Source organism: Mustela erminea, chromosome 15 (assembly GCF_009829155.1).
Source record: "Mustela erminea isolate mMusErm1 chromosome 15, mMusErm1.Pri, whole genome shotgun sequence".
NCBI lineage: Eukaryota > Metazoa > Chordata > Mammalia > Carnivora > Mustelidae > Mustela > Mustela erminea.
In genome coordinates, this window is record NC_045628.1 from 77596656 (window position 1) to 77610952 (window position 14297).

The 14297-nt window shown below is 44.0% G+C and overlaps 1 protein-coding gene across 2 annotated transcripts in view; it reads left to right on the forward strand.

Annotated features, from left to right (window-relative positions):
* LOC116574510 (ral guanine nucleotide dissociation stimulator-like) overlaps positions 1-14297 on the forward strand; it is a 492075-nt gene that overhangs the window by 28403 nt on the left and 449375 nt on the right. The gene's annotated exons all lie outside the window — the stretch shown is intronic.

Sequence of the window (14297 nt, forward strand, 5' to 3'; positions counted from 1 at the left end):
TCAGTGACAGCATTCAGGAAACCCCTCTGTTGAACAACTAATTCATTTCCAGTTATTTGACTCTCAAAATGTAAGCGATAAGCACGTCTGTGCCATAAATGTCTGTTTCTTTAGGAATGATTCCTGTAAACATCAACACTGGAACACGCTTTACCCACATTTTTAGGGGACTGGCTGCTGGCTCCTTTATGCTGTCTTCATTAGGGAGAAGCATTGCTTTGGAAAGGAGGGATCCAGGATTCTATAGATGAGACCTGAAATCATGAGGAGGACAAGGCATCAGGGATGACGTCGGGGCCCTGGGAGTGACCATAGAGCATTGGGGAGGCTGCCCACAGCGCCCTCATATGTCCTCTCCCAGATGCTCCCCTGCCCCGTGTCCTGGAACACACCTCACCCAGGCCCTGTCTGGTGACACGCTCCAGCCACTCCAGCCCCCCGGGCTCAATCACCCAGACTCTCACTGGAGCAACCAGACCCTGCTCCAGGCCAGCAGAGGTGCACAGGCCAGGCCACTCCTCTCGGCTTGCTCCCTGTCCTTCCTGGCTGAACCCCATCCTCTCAGGGACGAACCTCCAAGGACAGTGCCGGTCAGTGGGTGACAGACAAGTGTTCATGCAGATGGAGTTTTAGTGGCAACAATAAGAGCCACGTGAACTGTGTGAACAAGAGAGGCCTCTACAATGCACATCGGTTGCTCCTGGAAGCTGCAGGATGGACAGAGCCTCAACCAGGGCCTTTGGCACTGGACAGAGCTCATCCACACCCTCAGGATCTTCTGGCTGTGACCCCGACCCTGCCAACCCCAACCTTGGTATCCCTCAAGTTAAGCTTGTGTGAGAGAGGGGGCCGGGCTTCATGCTGACACCCCTCCTCTTCCACAAAGTCAGGTAAGGGTGAGTCCCCTTGATCTGACGCTCTAATAGAGGTCGTCGTCAGTAACTCCTGTCTTGTCAGCCAGAAGGTGGAGCTAACCAGGCACAGAAGATAGATCCTCAGAGAGAGGGCATTTGGGGCTCTCCCTGCAGGAAGAGAGAGAAACACCAGCGAGTGGGACTCAGTGAGAAAGGGGAGCTCTGAGCACTAGGGGAGGGGCTGCCGTGGGCTGTGCGCTGCCTTACTGGTCAGGGGCTCAGGCTTCGTGTTGGCTTGCAGGGAGTGCCCAGGCTTCATCCCACCAACAGGTCCATCAAAAACTAAATTGACCTCCATCCAACATTTTCAACTCCAGCCACGAAAAGGCTCTGGGGCTCTGGCAGTCAAGGAGGCCTAAGACGCTATGTACCAATGGTTCCACATTGGGGGAAAAGTGGGACAGGCGTGATGGAACTGGGGGCAGCTCATTTCCCTGCTTTGGGAGAAAGAGTCCCATCACAAGGCACCCCAATATTTGTTCTAAAAACAGGTGGCAGCACAGCTGGCTCCAGCTTGCCAGTCTCCACACGGAGGACTGTCCATGTCCAGGACACTAGATCTGGGGGATGTCCTGCCCCAGGGCTGGCCTGGGTCTGATGGGTGAGCACCAGTGTAGTGGGATCCCATACTGGCGGGCAGGAAGGCTTTCTGGAAGGACAACTGGGTCAGGGGAGTCTGGATTGGCAGGCTGAAGGGACACAGTAGGGCAGAGGCCCAGAGCCCATGACAGCAACGTGCTCCCAGGGGCTACTCTGAGCAGGTCAAGCCGAGGATTACTGAGTATCTTTTGAGAGCATGAATCATGACAGTCAATCCCCCTAACAAGCCCATGAGGAAGGGCAAAATGCTGTCTCTGTTTGACTCCGAAGGAAACCAAGGCTTTAAGAACCTGCCCCTCCCCATGCTCCCCATTGAGTCATAGGCAGGATTTGAACCCAGGGCTTGCCAGTCTTGTGGGCCTGACCTCACAAGAAGGTTGCGTCCAGATGCTTCAGAAGGGACTTCTCAACTCTGAGGTTCCATGAGCCTTTGTACCCAGGGAGAAGCCTCCTCCTGCCCAGACACAGGCTGGCTGGGACTGGGAGAGTCCTCAGTGCCAAGGCACAGCGTCGTCAGACAACAGACACAGGCCAAGCCCCAGTCAGAGGTGGCACCACTGCCCCTTGAGTTCAGGGAGGTCTCCAGGCCAGGGGTTGGATGTGGAATTTTGTTTCCAGCGAAACAGACTGCCCGACAACAGGGACGTTTTTTCCCAGCTGAGAACATCTCCCTGTTGAGAGAACATTCCTGGAGAGGTGACTGGCTGTAAACACTTCCCTCAGTCAGTCTGCGTCACGGCTGACTTTTTTTTTTTTTTTAAGATTGTATTTATTTATTTATTTATTTGACAGACAGGTAGGCAGAGAGGCAGGCAGAGAGAGAGAGGGGGGAGGAAACAGGCTCCCTGAAGAGGGGAGAGCCTGATGTAGGGCTCGATCCCAGGACACTGGGATCATGACCTGAGCTGAAGGCAGAGGCTTTAACCCACTGAGCCAACCAGGCGCCCCACGTCACGGCTGACTTTTAAGAGAATGGATTCTGCCGCGGGGTAGGGCAGCAAAGACCACACTACGGAGTAGATGCCGGAGAGCTGGGGAGTCCCCGGGCTGCCTAGTTTGAAGATGTCACTCACGTAGCTGCTGGCATCTCTCCTTGCTGATAAGTCTGCTGTTGGTCAAAGTGCTTTTCAGTGTTTTGAAGATTCTCTCTGTGCTTGTGATGTTCTGTCATCGGGCTCCACTCTGTCCATATGTGGACTTATCTGTATCTATACTGCTTAAGACCTTGTGTGTCCCTTCAGTCTAAATGCTCACCTTTGCTTTCTCTTTGCTTTGCTTTTCATCATTGTAACTATATCTTACATTCAAAAGAGTGCTTAGACCGTATGAGTAAGGAAACCAGTCCCTGTGTATCCACCACCAAATTAAGAGCCAAACCTTCTCCGGTATCTTAGAAGCCCTTGTGTGCTTTTCTCTGATCACACCCCTTTCTTCCCTACGAGAGGTACACATCGCGTGAATTTTAAGTCAGTAATTCCTTCTTTTGCTCAAAGGGTAAAAGGGTCTACCACAATTTTATGTGTTTCTACACATTTTTAAATTTTATGTATTATTCTACTTGGTATTATTGGAATCCTATATTCTCTATTCTTCTATGACTTGCTTTTTTCGTTCACCATTTAGCTTTTGAGCTACATCCTTATTAATGCATGCAGTTCTAGTGCATTTATTTTAAGCAAGTATATGGACTTCCATTATATAAACCTCCCACCAAATAAATGCTTGTAGAGTGAGTGGACAAGTGAATAAACTTACCTTCACACATTGCCCCACTTTTGACAACCGAATTTTGCTCTCTTGTGTGATCTTTTCCCAACCATGGGCTCCAGCACAACTCCTCCGTCTTGCCCAGCCCAGTTCCTCAACTGGCATCTGACCCAGCTTCTCTCCACTATAATAAATCCCTGAGCTTTATTTCATTTTAAATCAAAGTTACACTTCTTTGGGCAATCTTTGTGATTAATCAATGAGCTAGTCAATTACTTTTAAAAGAAGACTGTAAGGAGCATGTGACTAGGTGCCTATCTAGCAAGATATCCCCAGCAGATGGACTCATCTACTAGAATACATCAAATATTAAGGAGCCCACTGCTTCATAAGGACACCCACTCCACTGGTAGCTTTCACCTTGAAAGCTCTTCCTTCTATTGAGCTGAAACTCTCTCCCAGCACATGCACCTTGGATGGTTATTCTGCATCCTAAGGACACAGTCAAGGAACCTATCCCCACTTCAACTCATCTACTCAAATGCCTGTGAAGTATAAGGAGTCCCTTTTGTCCCACTTCCCTCTGTACACACTCAACCCAACTCAAGATCTTCCCTTTTCTGTGTTCACAATTTTTTCTTCCTTTTTGTCATTTCTTATTTAATATGATTTCTAAGTTCTCTCAGTTGGCTGATTACTGTCCTCTGAACTCCCTCCTATCTATCAATATGACATATGATATGATCTTAGGAAATGATTCCCCTGTCCCCTGTTCCCAAGTCTCATGACTTGCAGCATTTATAATCTGTATCAGTGCCTTGTGACACATGGTAGACTATTTTAGATGTAAACATACGCAAGAAACAGTAGAACACCAAGTAATTCCTCTATAGCCACACCTTGGACATCCTGTGCAGTATATAGATCTGGGGAAGAAACAAGCATTAGAAAATCCTAAAAGTTCTATGCTGAACAGCCACGATGAAGTTCAGGCTCCCTGTTCTAGGTGAATTTGTGTAAAATTGATTACTTTATATGGTTATCTGTGTATCCATCTCATTGCCTCACCAGAATGGCAGGCTTGTAATAGACTGGGGCTAGCAGTTAATCAAACTTTAAATGTTTTTCTTTCCGCTGTAGTCTCTTAGACCCTAGACATGAGGAATGTATTTGTTAACAGTGATAAAAATTATTCTAGTTTTTTCAGTACGAGGGTGAGCTGATCATGAAATCTATTGCCCCATTTATCACTGTGAATAATAGCAGATAACATTATTTACATTTGAACTGATTAAGTTTGATTATAATAAAATACAAAAACCCTAAATCACACCTCATTGTCAGAGTTAGCTGGGTGCATTACTTTGATAATCGCTATCCTGAAAATGAAGGAAAGGTTTGGGACAAGGACCTGTGTGATCAGATAAAACCAGACACTTTGAAATTAAGTGGACATTTGAGACATTTGACAGTGTCAAATGATCAACTGAAGAACTAGTTAATGTGAAGGCATGGGTCAATTTGTGCTCTGGTTAGAAACATAACCAGACAATCTTGAAAAAAAGAAAACACTGGAATATTAAGAGCTGTTACAAAGTATAGTAAGGAAGGCCTTTACTATTTATTTATTTATTTATAAAGATTTTATATATTCAACTTAGAGAGAGAGTGCACAAATGGGGGAACAGCAAGTAGAGGGAGAAGTAGGCTCCCCACTGAGCAAGGAGCCTGATGCAGAACTTGATTCCAGCACCCCAGGGTCATAACCTGAGCTGAAGGCAGAGACTTAACCGACTGAGCCACATAGACCTCCCAGTCTTTTTTTAATCAAATGATGCTAGATCATAGGGAAAAAGGGATCTTGAACCCCATCTCACACTATAATATAGAGCCACTTGTAAAAGGTAAAAACAAGAAAACTGCTGGAGGAAAACATCTTCATGATTTTGAAGAAGACAAAGATTTCTTAAACAGGGCACAAAAACAATAATTATAAAAGAAAAAGATGAGTTGTACTACATGACAATAATGAATTCCATCCATCAAAAGACACTGTTAACAGAGTAAGAAGTAAATCTATGTACTGGAAGAATATATTTGCCATACAGGCTCAACAAAGAACTCACATCTGAACAGAAAAACTACTCCTTCAAAGTGATGAGAAAAAGAGAGAATATTCAATAGAAAATATGAAAAAAAAAAAAGGCTTGAACAGAAATTTGATGAAAGAATATATCCAAATACAGTAACATATGAAAAGTGTTCACTTTTGGGTGGCTCAGTCAGTTAAGCGTCTGATTTCAGTTCAGGTCATGATCCCAGGGTCCTAGGATGGAGCCCCACTTTCTGCTCAGCAGGAAGCCTGCTTCTCCCTCACCCTCTGCCTGCTGCTCCTCCTCCTTGTACACTCACATGCTCACACACTCTCTCTCTCTCTCTCTCTCTCTTCCAAATAAATAAATAAAAATCTTAAAAAAAAAAAAAAGGAAGGAAGGAAGAAAAGTGCTCAACTTCAATTGTCACCAGGAAAACACCAACTAAAATGATAATGTGATGTCATTTTACACCTGCTGAAGTAGCTCAAAGGAAAACACTAAATACTGCCAGGATTCAGAACAACTACAACTCCCACATACTTCTGGTCGGGGTATAAATTTGCAAGACCATTTTTGAAAACTGAACACAAACCCAATCAAACCCAAACATATGTTTACTCTACAATCTACTACTAATACTCCTCTACAATTCTATTCGTAGGTAGAGATACAACAAAAATGCATACTTATTACATTCACTGCACTCTCAAGCAAAATCCCACAAGATTATTTTGTGGCTATCACGAGCTAATTCTAAAGTTTATATGAAGAGGCAAAAGACCTAGAATAGGCAACACAATGTTTTTTGGGTTTTTTTTTAAAGATTTTATTTATTTATTTGACAGAGAGAGATTACAAGTAGGCAGAGAGGCAGGCAGAGAGAGAGAGGAGGAAGTAGGCTCCTTGCTGAGCAGAGAGCCCGATGCGGGACTCGATCCCAGGACCCTGAGATCATGACCTGAGCCAAAGGCAGCGGCTTAATCCACTGAGCCAACCAGGCGCCCTGCAACACAATGTTTAATGAGAACAACAAGTTTTGAGGACTGACATTACCACCTTCAGGAGTTACCATAAGTCACTAGTAACTGTAGTTAGTAATCAAAACCATGTGGGATTAGACAAATAGAAAAATGGTAAAGAATGGAGAGGCCAGAAACAGACTCACACAAATCAAGTCAACTCTTCTTTGAAAAAGTAGCAAAGGCAATTCAGCATAGAAATGACAGTCTTTCCAACAAATGGTGCCAGGGTGGTGAAGGGGAGAAGGAATCTAAACACAGACCTTAAGCCCCTAACAAAAGTTAACTCAAAATGGATCATACACCTAAATGTAAAATGCAAAATTATAAAACTCCTAGAAAATAACATAGGAGAGATTCTAGATGACCTTGGGCTTGGCAACGACTTTTCATTCATTTTAGATACAATACCAAAGGCATAATCTGTGAAAACAATTGATAAGTTGAATCCTTCATTAAAATTAAAAATTTCTGCTCTGTCAAAGACACTGTCAAGAAAATGAGAAAATAAGTCACAAACTTAGGGAAAGTTAGAGAAAATAATCACAAAATATATATCAGATCCCTACTGATATCCAAAATATACAAAGAACTCTTGAAACTCAACAACAGGAAAACAAAAACACCAATTTTAAAATGGGCAAAAGATCTGAACAGACACTTTACCAAAGATATAATAACATAATATTATATAACATAACATATTTCTATATTATTATATATTATTTTATTATATAGTTATAATATACATTATAATATTGTGACGATAATATCATAATATTATAGATAATATTATAATATATATTATAATTATAATATATAATTAGTAATTATGTAATATATGACAACTATTATATAACATAATAACAACATCATAAGTCAGTAAGGAGATACAAATGAGAAAAAGTGTAATGTCCCTGCACACTATCCAGAATGGCTAAAATTGAAATCACTGACACCACCGAATGCTGACGAGGATGTGGAACAACCAGAACTCTCAGTCATTGCAAAATGGTGGGAATGCAAAAATGGTATGGCCACGTGGAAGACAGTTTGGAGACTTCTCATAAAGCTAAACATACTGTACTGTATGTTCAATTGCTCCCCTTGGTATTACTCAAAGGAGTTGAAGACTTCTGTCCATACAAAAGCCTGCATGCAGACGTTTATAGCAGATTTATCCACAATTGTTGAAACTTGGAAGCCATCAAGATGTCCTTCCACGAGCGAATGAGGAAACAAACTGTGGTACATCCCCACGGTGGAATATTATTCAGCAGTGGAAAGAAAAGAGCTATTAAGCCATGAAAAGACACAAGGGAATCTAAAATACATATTACCAAGTGAGAGAAGCCAGTGTAAAAGGCTACGTGCTGTTTGATTCCAGCTATATGATGTTTTGGGAAAGGGGAAACTATAGAGACTGTAGAAATGTTGGCAGTTGCCAGGAGTTAGGAGGGAGAGAGGGATGAACAGGGAGAGCACAGGGGATTTTTTAAGGCAGTGAAACTACGCCGTATGATCCTACAATGGGGGTACATGTCGTTACACATTTGTTAAAACCCAGAGAATGTACGGCACCAAGAGTGAACCCTAATGTCAACTAAGGACTGGTTGATAATGATCATATGTAATACAGGTTCATTAATTGTACCAGATGTATCCTTCTGTGCAAGATGTGGATAGTCAGGGGGAGGGGGCTATGTGTGTTGGGACCCAGGGAATATATGAGATTCTCTACACTTTCTGCTCAAGTTTGCTGTAAATTAAGTAACTGCTATAAAAAATGAAGTCAGTCAGAAAATTGTTTAAGTAGATGAACCTGTAAAATTTCATTTGTTTAATTCATCATAGGACAGCATCCTTACCCCAGGATTGGCCTGGAGAATCATCCTAAATTAGTGCTATCCTCATGCAAACCTCCAAAAAGACCCTATAAAATGCAACTTGATGTGAGTGAAAAATGGGAAAAGACAGAACCTCCTGCCTTGCCTGTATTTAAGATGAACAATGAAAGATAAAAAAATGACAATCTGGAATGCTAAAAAGGGAAATCATTTTGTTAAGGAAAACCTGGGGCGAAGTAGATGATTTGACAGCAAGAACTGTTGCTATGTGATCTTGCCTTTCGGTTCTCATTCATTTCAAAATTTCTTACCCTTTTGTCTTTTTTTCCCTCTCTTTGCAAGATGTTTACAAGCGCTCCAATGGCAACAGAGAGTTCCTTAAATAATCCAAGTGGAATGCACATGTGCCACCTTGAGACTGAACCCATTGTCTTGGGTACCTGTCTGCTCTGCCTCTGGAAAGACAAACACCACTAGGGGAGGAGGCCCAGGCTGAATAAGCTGCAAAGAGGAACACCCCGAAGCTATCAAAGGAAGAAATGCAGAGAGGGGGCCTACCATGGGCCACCCAAAGCATAGATTTGAGGTTTTGGGGGTTTTGTGTGCATTTTGATTTGTTTTTAGATTTGGGTTGTGAGTCTATGACTCACTTCTGCATTTCCTGAAGCAAGCCCTCTCAGAAAATGGTAAGTACTGCCTGGTAAGAAGTAGCCACATGTTGCACATGCCCAGGGGCCTCCGAAGACTTGGTAAACATTGTTAACTGCGAGGCAAGAAGAGCATGCTTTCTGATAGGAGTTACTTTTTTTTTTTTAAGATTTTATTTATTTATTTGAGAAAGAAAGAGACATGTGTACGAGCAGGGAGGAGGAGCAGAGGGAGAGAGAGAACCAGACTCTGCACTGAGCAGGGAGCCTGATGTGGGATTTCATCCAAGGCTCTGAGATCATGACCTGACTCTTAACCCACTGAATGCCCCAGGCTCCCCTGGAGATACTTTTTAACCACGAAAAAACATATTCCTATAGTCAGCCTGCCAAGTATGGATACTTTTAATATGTCTTTAAAAGCTGGGGGACCTGGGTGGATAACTGGTAAAGCCTCTGCCTTCAGCTCAGGTCATGATCCCAGGGTCCTGGGATCGAGCCCCACATCAGGCTCTCTCCCTACTCGGGAGGGAGCCCGCTTCCCTTCCTCTCTCTCTGCCTGCCTCTCCGCCTACCTGTGATCTCTGTCTGTCAAATAAATAAATAAAGTCTTTTTTATAAAAACTTATTTATGATTTAGAGCTAATTATAACACAAGACTTGTCCACATAACCAATTTCCTCTGCTCTCCTGTGATTTCCAAATCTTGGGCTGTGGCTGTGACCACCAATCTTCTGAGAGGCTCTGGCCCTACCCTGTTAACTAACTTAATATTTAAGCAGGTTCTAAAGAAAGTGCTTTCTTCACACACAGAGAGAAAAGAAATGTTTGATTTTATTTACCTGGATTCTGGCTCCTGTGTCAGGTCAGCCAAGGGGCCTGGGGCAAAGAAGTAGGCTTCCCATTTATAGGACAATTCTGTTTGCATCATGGGCCAACCACCTAAGTATGCCCCCACGGACCATGTGGCTGGTATTTCAGAGGTCCTGCTGGCTCCAACATAGACAGGCTGTTAGTGGATAGTTACAGAGGGTTATAGCCCCATTAACAGGCTGAAAGAAAGATGTAATGCCCGTGTCATGGGTTTACTCAGACCCAGTGTCTCAGTGACCTCCACACACTCTTTCTGTGTCATAGCCCCACCTGCTTCTCTGCCCTCCGCTGCTGGGTGATCAGTTAAAGCAATTAACAGAGCATCTGACGCACCCAGAAGGTCACGGTGAGTGTGGTCAGATGGAAAACCCATCAGCTGTGCCAGTAAGCTCCCACCCTTTGCTGGGGGACCTGTGATTCATCGTCTTGCAGGGAAGGTGCCCAGCCTGGGAGTTCACAGGATCACTCCTTGGAAGCTTGTGTTTCCCACTGAGCCGAAAACAGGTAGTTGTATCCTGCTACCCCTGGGCTCTCGAGCCCCACCTGGCATACAAGCAAGGTTTTCCCTTTGTTAAACGAGGAGGCCTGTGCGTCACCAACACATTAATGCTACTACACAAGTCCTTGCTTGGCGGGTCCCACTTCTCCCCTTGGCGTGAGTGGTGTACAAACAGGGATGGCAGGGGGCCAGCCAGAAAGTCTTTATTTGAAGATATATGGAGCAGGCAGTATTCCTTCTCCGCCCTTTTCATAGTAGAGAAGTCCTCCCCACCCTCTCAGGGATTCCTTCTGGAATCCCTCTGGGCTGAGAATGACCCAGCAGTGTCCTCCCAAGCAGACTCACTGAAAAGCTGCAGGGCTTCCTTAAAAGGCCAAACCCTAAGCTCCCCCAGAATGGTGGTGCCTTCCTTAAGCAGACACAGTGAGTTGCTGTCCGATACCCATCCTCTCCTTCTTCCTTAGTGACAGAACTCCAATATCACGAGGGCTGTCAATGCTCCCAGAGTGGAGACTACCTTTCCCAGCTTTCTCTGCAGCTGCATGACCCTGTGACTAATGAGCTATAAGCGCATGTTTTGGGTTGGACTTTGAGAAAGATGAATTGATGAAAGCTAGGCCATCTGGGATGCTCCTTCCCACTGCCTGCAACTTAGATGGCTGGTGCTTTGGTAGCCATCCTGGACCACGAGGTTGAAGGCTACACACCCAAGAAAAGCTGAGTGGGCAGGACAGAAGTTCCCACTACACTTTTATCCTCCCCACCAAACACACATACACAGTTTTTCCTATAATCAACATCTCACATTCATGTAGTACATTTGTTAAAATCGGTGAGCCAATATCGAGGCATTATTATTAACTGAGGTCCATCATGTACATTAGGGGGTCACTATGTTGTACATGCTATAGGTTTTGACAGTGATAGGAACAGGTATCCCCCAGTATAGTAAGAAACATAAGAGTTTCCCAGCCCTAAAACTGTCCTGTACTCCACCTGTTCATGCCTCCCTCCCTTCCCTGAAATTCCTGGCAACCACGGATCTTTCTACTGCCTCCAAAGTTTTGCCTTTTCCAGAATGCCATATGCTTGGAAGCACAGCGCATGCAGCCTTTCCAGATTGGCCTCTTTCACTTAGCAGCATGCATGCAAGATTCTTCCATGTCTTTTTATGGCTTGAGAGCTTGTTTCTTTTGTATTGCTGAATAATATTTGACAGCCTGGACATTTTAATTTTAGAGCATCCTTAATTTTATGCATTCACCTACTGAAGGATAACTGGGCTGTACCTGCCTCTCTAGACTGCTGGCTTGCCCTGCAGATTTTGGCCTGGCCCCTCGCTCCGGAGGGTTTACCTCTCCTTCAGACTGAGGAGGGGTGGAGGTGAGCATCTGCTGGCATCTTTATAGTCCAACAGCAGCAGGTGCTGGGAGATGAGGCAGGAAGGAGAGCTCACGCGCACAAACACACATACGCACACTTGTGGCTTCTAGTTCTGTGGGGTGCTGCTGGCCTCAGTGTCTGCCGGCTGCTTGCGTTGCCCTTCCACATGATTTCCCACACCGCAGGCTCAATGCTTGCTCTCCCGCAGTCCACGGCCTTCACTGCGATGAGAGAGTACTTAGCAAGGAAAGGGCATTGTCACTGATTACAATCCATTTTTCTTTTCTCTAGATTTGGAGCACATTTTATATAATATTTTATCTGACATATTACTGCTATTTTCCCAATCATGATTAGAATCATTGTAATTCTTCCTTTGTGAAAATCAGCAGCCCAGCGGGGACACTATGCTTCACACATAGGACTAAGACAGTCAGTATTCCTCTCTAGATAAAAGACAATGGTATAATCAAACCCCGCCTCATTTAAAAAAATAAAACTTCTGCTATTCACCCCTCCCCCAAGAGATAAATACTTGTAACAGCTTTTTAAAAAAAAAAAAACAATATTTTATTTATTTATTGGTCAGAGAGGGCACAGCAGGGGAAACAGCAGACAAAGGGAGAAGCAGGCTCCCCACTGAGCAAGGACCCTGATGCAGGACTCGATCCCAGGGATCATGACCTGAGCCCAAAGCAGATGCTTAATGGATTGAGCAGCAGGTGTCCCTGTAACAGTTTTATATTGGAGGGTCTTCTGAGAAGTCCACCATCAATAAGATAGCAACTCAGAAGTAGAAAAAAATGTTATCGCCAGTGTGGAATGTGATCACTTAGGCCCAGGAGGGTGAATTCCACATGACCTCAGGGGGACAGCTGAGTGTCCCCACTTCTCCTCCGTCTGTCATGTGTAAGCCAAGACCAGCTCCCTCCCACTCCTTTCATGAGAAGGGCATTTTAAGAGATATGCTTATCCTTAGGTCCATAATAAGTTTTCAAACTTCTCAGAGAAGATTTATCCAAATCAACCTCACAAAGAAACACTTTTCCAAATATCCTTCAGAAGTTTTCTGATTTGAAGCCAGAATGATCACTTCTGTTTTATTCACCATGGTTTTGCTATTTTAAGGTCTTTTGCCATAAATAGCAATAAATATCCAATAGAAATTCCTATTACTTCAGTATTTTAAAGGAAAGCCACAGAAACCAGGATGTTTTCTCATTGAAAGATTTTTTAATTCAATTAAATCGAGTCACTAAAAAAGAAGAGAGAAAACTCTTTTAATAAAAAAATCAGTTTACCTGGGTGGCTTGGTGGGCTAAAGCCTCTGCTTCAGCTCAGGTCATGATCCCAGGGTCCTGGGTTAGAGCTTCATGTCGGGCTCTCTGCTTAGCAGGGAGCCTGCTTCCTCCTCTCTCTCTCTCTCTCTCTCTCTCTGCCTGCCTCTCTGCCAACTTGTGAACTCTGTCTGCCAAATAAATAAATAAAATCTTTTTAAAAAATCAGCTTAGAGTTGATATTAAAGGTTAATATCAAATACAAAGTAACATCTGACTAGCAGAGGTTCCTCACTCAAGAAACGTCCAAAAACACAAACAGACCCAGGGACCAAGATGTAGCAATAGCTCCAGGTGCTGAACAAGTCTATCATTTCATGCCAGAAGAATCACTCGGGTTCCATTCTCAGCCAAATAATTTCTTTTCAAAACACCTCTTTAAATACACCTTCAGAAACGGGGTGCCTGTGTAGCTCAGTCGGTTAAGTGACTGACTTTTGGTTTCAGCTGAGGTCATGATCTCAGGGTCGTGGGAGTCTGCTTCCCTTTCCCTTCTCCCTCTGCCCCACCCCCTGCTTGCACACAGACACTCTTTCTCAAATAAATAAATAAATCCTAAAAAAAGAAAAAAGCACCCTTAGAAAGAATGGCATTTTCTAAGCTCATGGTTCATTTCAAGCGGCCACTCAGAAGGGTAGACAAGGTTGTACCAGAATTGGTATAAGAATTGTACATCTTGGGATGCCTGGGTGGCTCAGTGGTTTAAGCCTCTGACTTCAGCCCAGGTCATGATCTCAGGGTCCTGGGATCAAGCCCTGCATTGGGCTCTCTGCTCAGCAAGGATCTCTTTCTCTGCCTGCCTCTCTGCCTACTTGTGATCTCTCTCTCTCTCTGTCAAATAAATAAATAAAAGCTTGAAAAAAAAAGAACTGTAAGTCTTTTTAAATTTTATTTTATTTATTTATTTATTTATTTATTTGACACATAGAGAGAGAGATCACAAGTAGGCAGAGAGGCGGGGTGGCAGGGGGAGCAGGCTTGATACCAGGACCCTAAGACCATGACCTGAGCTGAAGGCAGAGGCTTAACCTACTGAGCCACCCAGGCACCCCAAAAATTCCAAGTCTTGTGACACAGGGCTACAGTCAGTTCTCTGTCTTTGATCATGTTTGTTACATGATCATGTGCATCTTTTACATCTTCTATGTTGTGATGACAAATTTTATGTGTCAGCTTGGCTGGGCTATGGTACCAAGTTGCTTGCTCAAACACTAGTCTAGACATTGCTGTGGGGCACCTGGGTGGCTCATTTAGTTCAGCATCTGCCATTGGCTCCAGCCATGATCCCAGGGTCGTGAGATTGAGCCCACATTGGGTTCCTTGCTCAGCAGAGAACCTGCTTCTATCCCCTCTCCCTCTGTTGCTCCCCCCATTT